The 19,657-nt window shown below is 36.3% G+C and overlaps 1 pseudogene; it reads left to right on the top strand.

Annotated features, from left to right (window-relative positions):
* The first annotated feature begins 6,502 nt into the window (after positions 1 to 6,502).
* Positions 6,503 to 19,657, top strand: part of LOC127191962 (probable ribosome biogenesis protein RLP24) — a 133,573-nt pseudogene continuing 120,418 nt past the window's right edge.

Below are 19,657 nucleotides of genomic sequence, written 5' to 3'. Positions count from 1 at the left end.
ACAATTTGGAGTTCAGAAAAGTACACTCTTAATAGTAAAACTAGGGATATTTTGAGATTGGTGAGCAAGAACAAGAGCCCAGAATAACACTGGCTGATGTGACTTTTTCAAGGTGGGTTGGTGACTGAGACTATAATTATTTTTTTTATACTTATTTTTGCGTTCAGCTTCCTGATATGACTTAATAAAAATTATTAATGAGTAGATGCTCACCTTAAAGATTTAAAGTAGAAACAGCTGATTATTTTTTATATAAAAGTTTAGGTTTGTAATTCTTTTAAGATTTTTATAAGATTACTTTTTAAGATAATTGATTTTCTTTGAAACCACAAATTGCAGTGTGCCCATAACGGAAAAGCTAGCTGATAAATTATCTTGATTGCTCACTCTTTGTTACTATATAACAAGTTGCTTAGCGACAAATGTATATGGTTTCTTAGGAGTGATTTGTTTTTCATATTTGTTTGTTACCCATAATAGGTAAAACTTTTGATCATGTGAAGGTATTCGGGAACGTGTTTTCTTATGTATACTCATTGTAATCGTTCACATAAAGAAAAACAGGATGGAATCACATTGTGATTTTTGAGCTGTTTGAAATATCTAGCTGGGATATATAAGCTGTGGGAAAATATAAGGTTGTTGGAATTATTTCCCATCGATAACGTACCCACTGGAGTCTGTCATCAAGGGTAAGTGTGTGTGTGTTGGTGGGGGTGGTCTATTTCTCTCTCTGTCTTTCCTTCCCTTTTTAGATGCTTGCCACCACCAGTGGAAGCACCAGTTAAGAGCCATGAGCACTACACCTTGCTTGCCAAAATCAGGTAGAAGCCCGGACCAGGAAGCTACCAGCCCTGGCCCCCAGCCAACAACCATCAGTTCTGGTCCCTTAGCTTACCACTATCAGTGCAAACTATTGTCTGTTAACAATCAGTTCTGGCCTAGAAAGTTACCCTCAGAGAAAGTCTGTTAGCGCTACACCTTGACTCAGTTTACCACGTGCTGTTAAAGCTGGTCTGTGGCACCCACTGAAGTTTACTTCTTCACTTTGAAATTGAAAAGCAAGTGTTAATATTCTCAGCCCGACAAGACATGAACTCATCTACGAGACAAACTTGTGGGCTTGTCTGAAAGAGTCTCTACATTGAGTTAAATAAGATTGGAAGAACCACTCTAAATATTGGTGGTAAAATTCTATGCCCCGGGATCTGGGGCTGAATAAAAAATGAGAAAGTGAGCTGAGTAGCAGGACTCTTCTCTCTCTCTCTCTGCTCCTTGACTGAAGATGTGATGCCACCAGCAGCCTCATGCTCTTCCTGCCGGACCTTGTTTACTATGATGGATGCACTCCAAGGCTGGAAACTACAATAAGTCTACTAATTTACTCTTGTCTGTTATCTTACAACAAGAATGAGAAAAGCAGTTAGTAGAGGAGGCAGACAAGGAAGCTTTCTGCAACATCATCCGGGCAGATGTTTGAGGTTCGGTTTTAGTGTATAAGCTATCCCACGGCACAGCATCAACTTTCATATCAGAAAACTGCCAATCACTGAGGTCTTCTGTTGATATCACAGCCATCCCAACTTCTTTCTTAGCAAACAAAAATCAATAAAGCTTATCTCAGATTACTTTATTCTGCATCATGTTGCATTGAAAATTTACCTAACATTGTTATAGTTTCCTCCCCTTTTTGTTCCCTAAATTCTCTGACTCACCAGTTACAATTATTCAGTGTTAATATTCAAGTCATTATTTTTATTGCGTGAAAAGATATGTAAATATGTACACAATAATTCATAGGTTACATATCTTCATGCAGTAGTGTCTGTAAAGTTTCTTATTCATGGACCCCTTCTGGACATCAATGTCTGTGGATACCCTAGTTCCTCATAGAAATGACATATTATGGATATATAATCCAGGTAACCTTTCCCTGTACTACAAATCATCTCTAGGTTACTTATAGACCTGAAAGCAGTATAAATAATGTGTAAATATATTTTACTATGTATTTTATGACAAAGAAAAACAGCCCATGAATACCCTCCACAGATGTAGTTTTTTTCCAGACCTATTCAATTCAATTCATGGAGACAAATTTGAGATTTGAAGGACAAGCTATGCTTGAAATTTTGCTTACCCAACACATTTTATCTGAATTTCTGAATGGATAGTTTTACCCTTAGAAAAAATCATTTGTATACAGAGACTAATGAGAATTTCAGTCCTATGATACGGAAGTGCCCAGCTGTGACCCAGCAAGACAGTGTAGCTCTCCTCACTCTTTGTATTTTATCCATCCCACGGTGAACAAAGATATCTCTCACAGGGTAGTAAATCCAACATTTTGGGTATTTTTTACTTTGTATTTCTAATTTCAGTGTTTAAAAGATATCTTGGATATAGTGTTCCTGAGGGCAAGGGGGCAACAGGCAATGGGAATAATATATATGTTACATGGGTTGTATTCAGTTATGAGTTATGGTATGGTTGACATGAGGTCAACATTAATGAATCAAATGCACTAAGCAATGTGTCATTTGTATGAAATGAACTAGAAAAAGGTATGTATGTCAAAAATAATACATGAGAGCCTCAGTGGATTTTGACCTTAAATATTCATTTAGAAAATGGATACTAATTCAGTTTCCTGGGTAATTCATAAAACGTAACCATATAAAATAACATTGGATATAGTTATTTATAACAAGAGAGTTATCAGTATCTGAGTTATGGGACCAACATAAATCTAGAAAAGAGACATTGGGTTAGTCAAGAAATATTTTATCTCCTGACTCAAAGTGGTTTCTCATTCATTTACACTTTTGATGTGTATTTTCAGAAATCCTATGATGGTTTGTTTTATATATGCACATAACTGCTATAGCGAATGCCCAGAATGGTAAACGATTACTTCAGGTTTTTGTTTTGTTTTGTTTTGTGTGTGTGTGTGTGTGTGTGTGTGTGTGTGTGTGTGTGTGTTTGGATTTTTTTCAAGGCAGAGTGTCTCTGTGTGTAGCCCTGGCTGTCCTGGAACTCACTCTGTAGACCAGGCCAGCCTCAATGTCACTGAGAAACTCCTCCATATGCCTCTCGCATGCTGGGATTAAAGGTATGTGCCCCCACACTTGGCACTTCTAGATGCCATTTAGCCTGTGCCCATCCTGTCCGTGCTGCTGCATTGTGCAGAACATGGAAGGAGCAGGGCCAACAAATGCAGTGAAGGCCAACTGGGAGTCAGGCTTTGGCTTAGCCTGGCAAGCAGAAGGAGAGCCTCATTGGACTGAGATGAAGACTTCTTGGGTGGAGAAGTTTGTCGGAAGTTCCCCCTAATTTAGCAGGAGTTGGCCCTGGATATCCTGGTCTTACTGTCCTCCCCAGTGGTCCATTGTGCTCCCAGAATGGTGGGTCTCATGTGCATCAGACCAGGACCCAGTGCAGAGAGCGGGAAAATGGGTTGTCCTCTCACCCCTCATGTTAACACACATTCCTGTAAAACCTGGAGCTAAATCATTTGTAAACTACCTGCTTCTTGGACAGGGCTTCATACATAGCAGAGCATCTCCCTCACTGGTTCTAGGTCTTCTAAGACAAGAGAGCTCTTATTTTCAATACTCTATCCCTTGGCTGGAAATGCCGCACTAGCTCTCCGGGGTCTCAGGTGTTTGCATTTGAACTGGAGTTTTTCACTGGCTCTTCTGGTCTTCCAGGTTACAGACAGCATATGGAGAGTTCCTTAGATTTATAAGTGCATGAGGCACTTCCATAATAAAAAAATCTTTTATACATGAATATATGTGTTTATATCAATCTATATTATAAAGATGATGATGATGATAGGTAATGAATGAAAGATAGGTAGATGATAGTGAGATGATAGATGATTGATAGATTAGAAATAAATGATAGAGTTTTTTCTCTAAGAAACCTTGACTAATATGCCTTGGTAGTTATTTGTATCTGTTTCACAAATGTTCCCATGGCTGGAATCACATTTCTACAGATAATATCTAGAAGAAACAAATACATCCAAACAGAAGTGTGTTTAAAAGTTTAGAACTCAAATCTAGAAATGAAGAACATAAACATTCAAGAACGGAAAAATGCAAAGTTTTCTGAAGCAGATAAGGTCATTATTTACTGTAGAGTCATGTTTTAGTCTAGAGTATAAAGGATCCAGAAACCATTATAATTCTGTTTCTTAATAAATTAAAAACAAAACATTAATGAGTCCCAGAGACAGACCATAGCTAAAAGATGATTGCAGGTCTTTTAGCTCCAAAATGCAATCTTTACATATTATCTAGGTAGAATTTATTTAAATCACCCTGAAAAGACACCAGTACTTCTAGGCAGCTAGAAAGAAAGAATAAATGCATATGCATAAACATATAACTGAACCCAGACAAACACCGATTAATATATGACATTTAAATTAATCAAAATGTTTCCTACCTGAAGCTTAGAATAGACATAGGCCAGTTACAGGTGATCTAATCTAAATCTGTTTGCAAATCCATAATTAAATCCATGCATATTGGCAGATACACAAAATATTATCCTGTAGTATTACACTCAGCTAACGATTAATTAGATTAAAAGCTTCAAAGACTAATTCCTTGAGATAAGAAATAATAATTTGGGTATCTACAAAATGGAATTATCATTATCACAGTGTTTTGTAGAGCTTTTAAAAAATCACTTCTTTTCAGTCAAAGTTATCTTCAACTTAAAATATCTAACGAGGAAATAAAAATGACGTAGTGACTATATACCACAGTATTTTTACATACAACAAAACATTAAATATGAATAACAAAAGGTAGAGGCACAACAACATCACAGACGCCTTAAGTCGAATTAATGATTGTAGTTTTCAAATATTCAATCATTTGCTTACTTAGATAGATTAACTTTTAAATAAAGTCAGCACGCTGCTAGCAACACAGGGAAATAAGAGACAGGTTTCACATACCTGCCTTCTCACATGGACACCAAAAAAACAACTCTATATGCATCAGTTCTCTCCAGAGAAAGCAAGAGTTCAGTAGACAGACCTCTACACAGCACACAACTTAGACAATATTCACATCAAAGTAGGAAGGGGGAAAAAAAAAAAAAAAAAAAAAAACACCAGCTATAGCAGTGAGCTAACTCCACCCAAAGCAAAGCATCCTCCTGTCTCAACAAAGAAGAACAAAAACAAAAACAAGAAGCTTCACCTTCTGACTTCACAAAGGAAGTGGTCTTGTACCACACATTCAGTATTCAACTTCCACAGTTCTTGCTAGAGGTTTCTGGCTTTTATCTCACCAGGCTTGAGAGATAGCAAGAATACAACAACAGAGGATTGTCCTCAAATTCACTGAGCAAAAGGATGTTCTGGAGGCTGGTAGAACAACCAGTGGCCATAGCACCCAAGATGAGATCAGCTTACAGCTTAACCTTGCAAAAAAGCTTTGGCTGCAAGTTTTTTCAGCAACTCGCTGCAGACCGGAAGTCTACCAATTTAACAACTGAGAAGCTACATAGCAAATAATGAAGAAACCTGCTCCAGACTAGACAGGAAACAGAGGACTCCCTGGACTTTCTCTCCTGGCTTGTTATAAGAGTAATTCCAGCTCTACTGTCTCTCTTAGGACCAAGACAGGGAGAGTTCCTCATGGCTGAAAAGGAGTTTGCCTTTTCTTGATGTACTTCAACATTTACCACAGACCAGAAACTTTCTATGGCTCAGAGTGTCTGACATTCCCGGTTGCTCTAACAGCAAAATGGGTAGCCCCTGCATCTTCTAGGCTGGCTCTCTTTAAGTTGTAAACCAATATCTGAAGAGGTTCCCTGGAAGTAGATTCTGTTTTCATGAAGCATGCTACCATGTGCATCTTCACCTGTGAGACAGGCTACTAAGTAACCTATCTATGGCTACTACTGGGGACTTTAAATCTAGAGTCTCCCAGACCACAAAGAAAAGTCAAGTAACTCATTGACTATTCAGCAGCTATTTCTCCAGATCCTATCTGAATAGTCTGAACAAGTGCACAGACAACTGCCTCCAACTCTCCTCAATGTAGGGCTGACAAAGTAGGAGATAAATTATGACCCTGAGGTTCTTTACTAGTAAAAAGAGATTGCCCAGTGTCCCTAACTGCATCCCTAACAACTGCTTCCTTTCATACTTGAAATTCTTTACTTCCCTGTAAGCCACTTAGAAAAGAGACAGAAACACAAATTATTTAGAAACACCCATAACCTCTGCATGAGTGAGAGGAGAGAAACATCTCTGACATGAGAGCAGTCTAACAAGACTAGAAATGGTGGTTCTTTTTTCTAGTAAACATAAAATAACATATAGAACCAAGGAAAATAAAGAAACGAAGTATATGCCACATAAAACCATAACATAAATACATAGAAACGATCCCTAACAAAATCAAGATACAACACTATCTGGCATGTAATTGAAAGGATTTGTTATACTAAGTTCATTTAAGTATGGAGAACAATGCCGGAACAATATGAAGACTTCACCAAAGTGACAGACAGCATTGTGGAAGTAACAAGTAGGAATTATTATGCTGAAAAATAACTTAGGAAAAAAGTAATTGCACAGAGCCTTCAATAGCAGAATAGACTAAGTGAATTTTAAGACATTTCAGTGGATTTGTTATATCTCAGAAGAAAAAAAAAAAAAAAAAAAAAAAAAAAAAAATCAAAGAATGAATAAATAATTTTATAAATTACTTATGAGAAACTATAAAGTAGAAAATATAATATGTATTTTCAAAATACGAGAAAGAAAAGAATGATATAAAGGAACTAAAACACATTCAAATATATAATTACATAAATATCCTAAAGTTGTGGAATTAATAAAAATACAGAATCAGGAAATTCACTTGTTCCTTAAATACTGAAATATGAAGGATATCAATAGAAACAATCAAAGAAAAAGGATAAAGGAAAATATAAAATAATAGCAACATATAAAAAGCAACTTGTTGCACTGAGGAGACATCTATAATATAATATGCTTTATGTTGCTTAGTAACCATGCAGAAATATTTCACATAATTAATCAAAACAGAAAAAAAATTATCAAAAACATACCATTAAAGACCAGCAATAGCAGCGACAACAATAACAAAGTATCACAAGAAAGAAATAGAGGTACAAAGAGTCTACATAAAATATAAAAAGAAAAAATTAGCAAAATGGTGATAAAAAATCCCTCTCTAAAAGTAGTACTGCTATCTAAATGGGTTTAATTATCTGATCAATATATTATTTTGGGATTGGGGACATAGCCAAATATATAAAGTATTTTTGAAGCAAGCTTGAGAACCCAAGTTTGGATCTTCAGATCAAGATAAGCCAGGCGTATATATACACACATCTGTAATCACAACACTCATATATTAAGATGAGGGGAGTGGCAAAGAGAATCTCTGGAAGCTCACTTGCAGCTAACCTGGTCTAGGCATAAAAACCAAGCATGAGATTCTTCTCCAAACAAGATAGATGATAAAGAACAGCGCCGGATGATGTCCCCTCATTCTACACATGCACAGTGGTATAGGTGTCCACTCCAGTATCCATGCACATATGCACATGCACACATGTGCATACACACACACACACACACACACACACACACACACACACACACAATAACACAGCAAGTGGTTTAATACAGATTAAGCACATGAACCTACGGTTTGCTGCCTACAAGAGATTCACTTTATGTTTAAGTATGCATAGACTGAAAGTTAAAGGAAGTAAACAGAAATTAGAAATAAATGAAAATCAGAACAAACTTAAAGTATCTATAGATATAGCAGATAAAGTGATATTAAGTCAAATTTTTGAGATACAACAAGGTCTATAACAAATACATTATTATTGTTGTTGTTGTTATTTATTATTATTATGAAAAATATGAAATCATCAATATTTGTGTCCATATCAGATTATCTAGGTATAATAGTAAGCATATTTTACTAGATGTGAAGGTACTCACAGGCTGTAATAAAGTATTAGAGAAGATAATCCAGAAAGAACTATCTATAATAATAATAATAGACCTTTGATAAAGACATATTTTAGAAAAAACCACATCCAACAACTATTTGTAGAACATTCCAATTAATGGCAATAGTACTCTGTCTTCACTCACGTATATAGATAGCATTCCAAGACAGATTGTCGGTTAGAGCACAAAGAAAGTCTTATCAAATCCATGATGCATAAAAGCATATCCAGTATCTATTCTATCCACAAAATAATGAGAATTGACATGAATATCAGGAGAAATCTCAAAAAACTCAAAAATGTTTGGAAATTAAACATATATTGTTGGGAGTCAATAGGTCAAAGACAAATGAAAACAGGCATATAACACACTGATATGTATAGGACATGACAAATATTCTCTAGATCAGTGATTGTAACACAAATGCTAACACAAAAGAACAACTTTACAGAAACAGACTAACATTATACTTCAAGTATATATGTGAAAAGAAAATTATCTCAAACTTGGTAAAAAGGAGAAAATATCAAAATCATAACAAAGAATAATAGTGAAGAGATTAGAAGAATAAATATAAAATATAACATTAGAGTTGTTTAAAACAATAACACAGTCAGTAATCCTTAGCCAGGTAACAAACAAGGCAGAAATAAAAGAGGAGGATTACAGCTGACACCACAGAACTATCAACATCTGTGGGGGATAATAAGAGGAACTACACCAAAAAATGGGATAATCTAGAACACATGGATGGATTCCTACAAACATGTAACTTATTAAGACAGATGTAACAGGAAATAGAAAATATGAAAAGACAGTGTAGAAAATGACTTCAGTTAGTGAGAAACAATTTCTGTTCAAAACTGAGGACCTGATTCATTGCTGAATTCTCAGAGATACTTTAAAAAAGACCTCTGATGTCATCCTTCTTCCACAAGTCTTTCTGAATAAATTAAAGAGAATGGGGTACTTCTAATCTCATCTTATAATTAAAAAGTATTGCTACTTTGTAGCCAACATGGCAAGAAACATGCAAGAAAGAAAACTATAGGCTGTTAAGCTTGATAAATACAGATAAATATGCTTGATAGATAAAAACTAAGTCCCGCAGCATAATAAGCTACTATTCAGTATAATGAGATCGAGTTTATTTCAAGGTTGTGATGAGCATTAAGCATATTCAAATAAGTAAATATTATAAATTATATTAAAAAAATGAAAGCCCTAAACCATATGATCATCTTAATAAATAGACAAAAAATAGTTGGCTACATTCAATATAAATTCATAATAATAACTCCCAACAAGATATATCCCAGAATAACAAGCTAAAACTGGTACCACGCAAAATGACGGGGTGTTGTACTCTTTGGTCTATAGTCAGGAAAAACACAAGGATCCCTACCATATCCTTGCTTTTCCATATAGTCTTAGAAGAATCAGAGAAGCAACTAAGCAAGAATAAGGAGTTAAGGCATCCGTAAGAGACAAGATTGTAAAATGTTATCTCTCTTTGTGAAAATCCTAAAGATGCCATTGAAATTGTACTAATTTACTAATTCAATAAACTATGTTATGAAAATGTATAACTCTATGGCATCATGTATGTACATATTGCATATATATTAGTGACTGGTTTGGAATAGAAAAATAAAAGCAATCTCATTCACAACAACCTTAAAATAATTTGGAGTAAATTAAACCAAAGATGGAGAAGATATGGACACTGAAAATTACAAAACACACATGAAAATGATCCAAAAAGATGCAAATAGATGAAGAGGCAGGCCAAGTTTAGATACTATTTTTTTCTATTATTCAAATTCTAATTAACCCTAAGCAACCAACACATCCCTTTAAAATTTCCAGCGTCATGTTTAGAAGGAAAATTGAGTGGCTAATATCTCTAGGAACCAGAACAGTTCCCCATTGTGGTTAGTTTTCTGTCACTTCAACAAATTACCTGATATAATTTGTGTGTGTGAGTGTGTATGTGTGCGTGTATGTGTGTGTGTGTGTGTGTGTCATTTGGTTCACAGCTTCAGATGTCTTAGTTCATAACCAGTTTGTCCTCATTGCTTGTGGCCTATAGCAGAGCAGTTCACATGGAAGTATATGAAAGAAGCAGCTGTGTATCATATGGCAGACACCAAGCAGCTGGGGTTCTAGGTTTTCAAGGGAATTCTCTCTCATTTTTAGAGTTTTCAGATCCTCTTCCACAGAGTTCCCTAATTCTTGTGTGGTAGAAGGTTGATATAGATGTCTTGTTTAGGGATAAATGCTCATATTCACTTATTCTGTATCTTTTGATCACTAAGGGTCTTCACATTAACTACTACCCATGTTGAAAAGAAGGTCCTCTGATGTAGGTCAGGAGCAGGGCAGATCCTGGCTCAGCTCTGGATTCCCCCATCAGTGGCATTTTATAGAGACAGACACACAGAGAGAACATTTGGTAATGACAGGTGACAAAATTGTAACTGACAGTCTGCAAGCCTACAATTACCAAGGGTAGCTAACTTTAAGATTAAATTAATAGAATTCAGCAAGTAGGCTGGAGAGATGGCACGCACACTAATATCACAAGTTGCTTTTTCAGAGGATCTGGGATCAGTTTCCTGCACCTGCATGATAGTGCACAACCATTTTTAACTCCATTTCCAAGGCATCTGACACCCTTTTCTGGCCCCTCTGGGCACCAGACATGCACATAGGAACATACAGCCATTCAGGCTAAAAAGTCATACACATAAAATAAAAATAATAATTTTAAATTGCAACAGAAAACAGCATGCATAAAGGTTCATAACTTTCTATAAATGTCTGTGTGTGTATGTACATCATGTATGGTTTTTAAAATAAGTTTTACATGGAAGTTTACAGATGGAGAAAATTAAAGTAGATTTTCTACTATGTATCCATATATATCTATAAATGCAATTGTCTACATGTTACTTTCACAATGTTCTTAGACCCAAGAAAATTACAGACCATTTACACATTTTTGCTCACATTCTTACTCTTAAACTCTTTGTTTTCTCTTAGAGCACTGATACACAAATAACTACTTTTGAGAGTCTGCTGTGAAATTCTCTTAAAAATCATGAGCCATGGTTTAAAATTGGGTTACACAAATTAGAAATTAAATGCAGCAATAAACTTCCCAAACTCACCACTTTGTAATAAATATTCCGCGATGTGCTGACGACTATGTATCTCTATTAAATCTATGTAGTAGAAAGTCTCTGTATCGGCACCTCTTGCTGCATCTTGTCCTTATATTGAATTCAGTACTTGCATCCATCGTTTAGAAATTGGCACTGGAGTAATATTTTTATCAAAGACATCAGCAAACTCTAAGTGAGAGTATGATTTATGATTTTGCTGATTGTAGATATAAGGGACTGTTGAAGAAAATGTTAATAAAGCAAAATAAATTTGAAACTGTCAAGACTGGAGCCTTTGCATCATGAGTAACACAAATAAATGAAGGAAATATTCTTCCAGGATTTGAAATTTATTAATAAATTAGCAAAGAACTCACTCACTTTTACTGACAAATGAGTGAATATCCACATAACTCTTCCTTGTTTCTCTCTTGTGCTACTTATTAACATAACCAAATCATCATATAAAATTGATACTTGCGCTACATCTCTTGTCATTTGGTACTTTGGGTTGACTGCAGACATGAGAAAATACTAGGTTTGTCATGTCAAAAATAAATAAAAAAGTCTTATGTATAAATACCAATGGTGGCTGAACGGAATTTGTAATTCAAATATTATTCATTAAACTGTTATTTATAATTGTGTGTTAAGAATGGTTTAAAATTGTAAAGTATATTTTACTAACATATAACATCTTCCTTGGTCACAGGCCTATCTACCTAGACAAAAAGGAAAATTATGGCCTATACTTTTATTTTCTTCATTTTGAAATGCTGCGGGAAAAAATTCAGTTTATTTAACTCAGGACTGAGCTGAATATATGGTGGAATATACAAGAAAATAGAAATTACTTGCATTTTATTTGGAAGTATTTAATCTCATAGCCACAGTACTTCAAAAATTTTATACATTGTTAACTGTTCTGAATTTCAAAAGTACATCATGGGTAAATTCTTCATGTGTTAAGGTATTCCTTTACAATGCTTTAAGGGATACTCTTTCAAATAAGTATTTATTCATAGTTTTCCTGAGCCCAAATCCCTCTAATCAAACAGTCTATCTATCTTGTTTTTTAATTTTAATTATGCTTAATTTCATTTTGTAAAATAAAGTAGGAACATTCAGGGAAAATGTTTACAATTCAAAACAGCAACAGTTGCCACTAGTTTTAAAAATTTAAATGCTCTATAATATATCTTGTATTTTTGAAAATTATTTTAGTATTTAATGTGTATGAGTATTTGGGATTCACTTCTATCTATGTACCATGTGCATGACTGTTACATGAGAAGACTAGAGAGAACATAGGTTTCCCTGGAATTGGAGTTTCAGATGTTTGTGAGTTTTCATGTAAGTGTTGGAAAGTTAACAGGTCCTCTGCAAGAATATCAGGTACTCTTAACTACTATGCCATCTGTATACTTCCACCTAGGCACCTTACTTGATTGGTTTCCCCTACCTTTCTGCTAATATTCCTGTACTGTTTGATGTTAAAAATTTTTTTCATGATAATCACATCTGTCTTCTCTTTATAAAATATGCATTTATATCATCTCACATATATACAATAAGCTACCTATAGCAAGAGGAACCACAGAACAATCAGAAATTAAATGAATGTTACATTTGTAGTGTTTTGGCTATTTGTATTTAGCAGCCGTGAAGAAAACATCTTTCCTATCTTGGTGCACCTAAAATTCTGAATGTAAATCAATATCTATCATAGCTCATCATTATCAACTTAAAACATCTATCTAGACCTAAAAATATCTTAACCCCTAACAACTAAGCTTAATTGTAAAACTAAACTATCTGGTCTTCAATCCCATCAGAGTCTTGAGAAGGAATAAAATTAAATATCTGAGTATACAGGGAGTGCAGGTTAGCAGACTCCCAAATGAGAAGATGATAGAGACAGTTTTCAGCCTGAACAGTCACCCAAAACTCTCTATAACATTGGAGCCTCATCTTCAGCCTTCTGGCCCAATACATCCTGTGAGGCAGGAACTATTGAGGACTGGCTTACCCTATCTTGGAAGAGTTTGGCCATCAATTCTTTCTGAATCCAAGCTTGCCCATTTTTAGGCAGAATTCTGTCTGTGGTAGAAATGAGAACATGGCTGGTAACACCTAGCCTACCTCAAAGAAGATGATGTTTACATTTTATTTAACTTGAAAACATGTATATATTTATACTTTGAAATTTTAAAATACATAAACAATATCTTTTTATTATATGTAGTCTCTCCTCTACTTTTTGGCCCCCCTAGGCAGCTCTCTAATATGTCTTCCTACAAAGTTATTTATATAACCCAGTGAGTCAACTTAGTACTGCTCACATGCAAATATGTGTGGGCCTTTGGTTTCAGTACTAGAAATCTACCAGCTTCCATATCCTAAAGAAAAATGATTCCATCCTACAGCAATCATCAATTCCCAAAAGCTGTTCAGCTACAAGTGGGGCCTCATGAGGAGCTCTATTGAAAGGGAAAATTTTTAATTAGCATTAAAGCAACCAGAACAGCAGAGCTCTCTAACTCATAAGTGCAGGTCGGCAGGTATGCTAGCCCAAGGTCCCAGATGATAAGTCACAAAGAATGCGGAGCTAAGAGACAAAGGCCTATTGAGTGTTCCAGGGACCGGCTGGCTGTAAAAGATAGGGAGGATACACAAGGACAAATTCCTGAGAGAAACAGGTACCAGTCATGGTCGAGTGAGTCATGAGATAAGACCTCTCATCTGATCTTATGGTTTTTGCTTAATCCCCCCTTGAGGCCCGCCCACAATGTTCCAGGTTTGAGTTTAACCAGATGTGTCATTAGCTCAGATAAACATCTACCCTCAGGTTCCGAGGAAAACAGGAACCACTGACTGTTCCCGTATGATTAAGTCTGACCTTGCCCCAGATCTGCCTACACAATTTGCTGATGTTCAAATGTTTGAAACAGCCAATCGTGTGTGGCCGCGCCAAAACTTCCCACTCCCCCCGACCTTTGGCCATATAAACCCCAAACCCCTGGGCTTCTGGGTCGATCCCTCTGTCTCCTGCGTGAGATACTGTTGACCCGGAGCTCCGCCAATAAACTACCTCGTGCGTTTACAGAAAGACGGTCGTTTGTGTGTCTTTGGGTGCGCGCCATCCCGAGGCTTGAGTGAGGGTCTCCCCTTCGGGGGTCTTTCACTATCATCCATTTCTGAATTTTGACCAGTTTGATCTTATGCAGGGTTTGAGAGGGTAACCAGAGTTGTGAGTTCATGAATGCAATGTCCAGAAAATAGCCCTTCATGACATTCCCCCCCCCCCACCTCCTGTTACATGTTTTCCTTCTGTTTGTCTGTGATATTTCCTGAGCTCTGGGGTGAGGGGTAATATAGAGATTATATTTAGGAATTAGCACTCATAGTTGCTTATTTTCACACTCCGAGTAATTATGAGTCATTGCATTCTCGGCCATCTTTTGTAATATGAGGCTTGTGGATCAAGGCTGAGATCAGGATAGATCCTATGTCACCTCTGGCCTCCTCTCACAAGTGCTATTTTTATAAAGACAAGGGAGAATTCAAGATAATTGTTGGTGCTGATTATAGGGGTGAGTCCAGGAGATATACGCATGAAGGACAGCTGACTACATCAGAAACCACCACAAAGAGACAAGGATAGACTACCATCGCAAGTGTTCAGAAGGGGAGCACACATATCTGTTGTTTGAAGCCTCTCCCACTGATGAGGGAACTTCTAGAAACTACATCACCCACATCTCTTGTTCTCGTTCATCCATGTATTCGATAAATTGTATTAAATGCTGGTGACACGCCAGGCACTCTTCTTCTTTGATCTCCTTCCTCTCCCCGTTGCTGATCAACAGAGCCCTCTAGGAGAGGACCTTTCTCACTATATTCTCTGTAGCCAACAGAATTATACACACCGAAGAAGGGTAGGTTAATAAATAAATTGTGATAAAACGCCACTCTTGGACCTTCTTAGAGAGGTTATTTAAAAGTCACTTGGATCTCAGGTGAAGAGCGATATTCAAAGCGATTTCGAGGGTTGGGGGCAGGGTAGAAAAAGAAGCACAGTCTTGGAATGGAAATCAGAAGTCTATCTAAACAACTGAATATGTGCATTTTAAACAAACAGATAAGCATTTCCCCCCATTGTTCTCATCAGCTATGCAAATAAAATGCTATTTTTCTTTGATTGTCTGAATGTTTATTCACTTTATCAAGATAAAAACAGCCAAATGGACCTTTTTTTCCCCTCCAAAGGGACGTTTAATGAACTTCAAGTATGAGTTCAGGAAAGTCTGAGTACCAGTCAGCAGACTAGAGAAAGTCACACTTTGACAGTGTGAACTTGTGCATCCCAGGCCTTAGGAACAACCTTGAGAAATCATTTAATCCCCCAAAGCTTACAGTTCTTGATTTATAAAATGTTAGTAATAATTATACATTATATATGAAGCATGTGTGAAATTTTGTTTTGGAATTCCAATACTTTGAAGTGCTATTACAAGCTGTTCAGGATCCGTAGTTATACAAGTTAATTGTTAGTTGATCAAATCATGGTATTGTGTGCTGTTTAAAGGTAAATGACAGAGGTTGCTTTTTTGCTCTTGTATCACTCTCATATTGGTGAGAACAGGAGGTAGAAATTTGCTGGACAAATAGATAAAGAGCCCCAAAAGTGAATGATTTCTCTCACTTGGCTAAAAGCAGAAAATGTCTTTAGACCTTTTGGTAATTTTATCCTTGCTTGGAGGTCATAGATGGCAAAAGGTTGTATTGTTTGTTTGTTTTCTTGCTTACTAGTTTTTGTTTGTTTGTTGGTCGGTTGATTATCTGTTTATTTTTAATCTCTTTCCTCCTAAATGAATATGTCTTTCTTGAAAACCATGCAAAAGAACACTACAGAAGTGGCAGCACACCTGGGCACTGGAATTGGTGACTAGGCTTGCTAGCTGACCCAATCTCTAAGCTTACTAAATCCAAGGCAGTGCCATTCATTGGTACCCAGTCTGAGGACCCTTCCACTTTGCAGTGTCTCTGCCTTCTATCCTTTCCTTAAGCTCCTATTACCGAATCTCCCTAAAACTCATCTGTGATCAACGAATCTCTTAGAGTTCTCAAGAATGATTCATGGGAAATTTTGTGTTACCATGAACATCTGACACATTAACTTCTGAGTTCAGCACCTGATCAAAGCTGAGAGAAGCTCCATGATTCTCAAAGACATCACAAAGAATTCCCATAAGAAAATTCAAATAACATTCATAATTAAAAAATTGTAATGTTTGTTTTAGTTTTCACCTATTGATGAAACAAAATATTGGATGCAGACTGATTTATGAAGGGAAAATATTTTCCATAGACGTAGAAACTGGAAATTCAAAATTGAGGTGTCAAAATCCAATAATGTCTCCTTTATTTCGATCACACAGGGTAGAAGGAAGAAAGGCACATCAGAACTGAAGCATATGTTCTGACGTCTGAGCACTAAATTAATGGGAACTTTGACAACCATCAGCACTTTATACAAAGGTGAAAATTCATTCAATATAACTTTATTCCCTGATGACTAAATGACTGCCCAAAGGCTCCAGCTTTCAACGTTGAAATATAGAGGACCATATTTCCAGCATACATATTTTGTGTCACATTCAAATTCTAATCACAACCAGTAGATATGTTTACTAATCATGGACCATAAAGATGACTGTGAGAAAAGTGCTTGTCTTGTAAGCATTAAGATCTAAGGTTGATTCCCCAGAACCTGTATAAAAGAGGCTGGAGTGTTGCCAGCTACTTGCCAATCCAGTGCTGAAGATGCAAAGACAAGATCTGTGGGGCTCTCTAGCAAGCCAATCTAATCAATAAGTTCTATGCCAAGATTTGACTTGTTTAAAAAATGATGACGATGATGAAAAAGAAGAAGGAAAAGAAGAAGAGAAGGAGGAAGTGATGAAAGAAAGAAGATGATATAGACTCTGCAGAGGAAAACAGCCAAAATTGTTCTCTGTGTTTCCATATGGACACACACACACACACACACACACACACACTCTCTCTCTCTCTCTCTCTCTCTCTCTCTCTCTCCAAGGCAGTGCCGTTCTGGTAATTTAACCCTTAGTTTGCACATTTTAGTTAAGGATGCTACCACTGAGCTAACCTTTAGCCCATATATCTAGACTTTTAATTTATTTAATGAATTTATTAATATATCTGTTACCCACAAATGGATCTTTATTTTAGGTTTATTTTCTATATTGGTAAGATAGATCTTACCAAAAAAAAAAAAAAAAAATCATGAATAGCAGGATTATTTTGTTTGTAAATTACAGAGGGTAGACATAAATGAGTATACTACAAAAGAGTAACTTATTGCTGTGCAGTTGGTAAAGCAAATGGTATGGTACAAGGATTTCATAGACACAAAGGATCTATTCATTCTTCTGTTGTAAATGACCTCCACCACACACTTTATAATGTTTTGTTCTTCTGTGGCAAATAATATTTACCTTTAGGTAGTAGACATGCCAACAGCTCCAGGCTTATATTCTACCAGTTTGGCAAGCGTAAACTTAGAAAGTACTACTGCTCATATGTCAGCATTTGAGACCTTCCCATACAGAATCATTCGCATATCCATTGCCAGATATGGTGAATCCCACCTGCTACAGTCTTACCACTTGAATGACTGAGGTGGGAGAATTACAATGTGCTGCTTCTAGAAGAATGACAAGAAAAAGACTACATTATCCACATTGATATAATAGTTTTCAAATATTTTTATCCATGGTTGGGTGAATCTGTGGATATGACACCCCTGGATATGAAAGAACGGTAATTTCTTGTAAAGACCAAATGAAAGCTTAGTAAATAAAACATCTCATCATGACAGGAATGCTGTGGTGCAGCCGCAGTTACAGTTGTCACTGTAGAACTACAGTAACTCCTACCTATCCATGCTTACAATGGCAATAAAGATAGCTCTCAGTGCCCACTATTTAATCAGAAGAGTAACAAGTTTATTTCACATGTTGGTAGAATATTTTGTAGAACCAAGAAAAACACTATGGACCACATATCCTAAGGGTCTTAGGTTTCCGGGGCATGTCCAACGGGCATGACAATCCCCACATGCATTGGGAGGAAAACTGAAGTATGACTTGTGCTTATGTAGTAAGCTACTGTTTTAGTGCCTTCCACATTATTTTGTATTGTATTCTTCCGCAGAAGACACAAGGAGACAAGTAAACCAGAGAGACTAAGATACTTGAACAAAAGTAAGAACAGTGTAAAGCAGGTTTGAAGTAGTCTTTAGAGTGGTTGGGGCATAAAACACCTATTGTATCTAGGGTTAGATACTTATGAATCACATCAATTTAAAACATCTTCTACTTACATATTTTAAAGAAGAAATGCATAGAGTTTAGTACTGTATTATTTATATTATGTATTTATATTTAGTACTTAATTATGTGCCGTAACTGTCTCCACCAATTCCAAGAAAAGCAACATCATAAAATTCAGAGCTACATGGGTGGAACTAGACAAAAATCATTTCAAATGAGGTATCTCAGACCCAGAAATACAATGTGGTATTTATCCACTTATATGTAGATATTAGCTGTTAAATCAATGATAACCTAACTATAATCAGTAGGAACACAGATATTAAGTATAGAGTAAGGGGCTAGAGGAACATATAGATCTCCTTAGAAAAGGGAATTAGAATAGCTATGGATGGATTGGGGGCACTGGATCTGAAGGAACAAGTGAAAAGGAAAAGGTGGAAAGGGTAGAAGAAAGGGAATAGAGAGAGAGAGAAAGGTTAAATTAATGGCAATTTTAGGTATTGTATGACATCCTAATACAGTAGAAGCTTCATAATATATATATGTATATATATATATATATATATATATTGATTATCAAAATGAAATCAAATAATTGGAGATAGAGACCCACCTGGCCACTTCTTGTCACCAAATGGAGCTTCTAGTACCAGGATAGGGTTACATCTGAGTTGTTGGCCAAAGCAGTACTGTGGTAATCCCCAAACAACCCAGACTGCTGCAAAGTCTACAGGTTGCCCTCCACAAAGTGACAGCAAGTTCCCAATGCTGAAGACAACACCTACGCAATTCACTGGATAGGGAGAAGTTGAGCTAGTGTGTACAATAGAGCCTTACTCCTATATTCCAGCACATTTGGTACAGAGAGCCACTCTTCACACCAGCAAACAAGAAATGTAAACCCTAAAACAGCCACAACCCCTTAGATATACAGTACTGTCCAACCTTCAAGATACGCTAGATCAATGGTGGCACAAAGCTTGTGAGAGTAACCATCTAATTTCTGATGTGACTTAAGACTCACTCTATACGATAGAACCCATACCCAGCATTACTTGGGTTACCAAGAACCTGAGACTAGATAGGCCAGGGACATAAGGTAA

The sequence above is a fragment of the Acomys russatus genome, chromosome 7 (assembly GCF_903995435.1).
Source record: "Acomys russatus chromosome 7, mAcoRus1.1, whole genome shotgun sequence".
NCBI classification, from domain to species: domain Eukaryota; kingdom Metazoa; phylum Chordata; class Mammalia; order Rodentia; family Muridae; genus Acomys; species Acomys russatus.
Note: the sequence above shows the minus strand (reverse complement) of the source record. Positions and strands in the feature narration are given on the sequence as shown.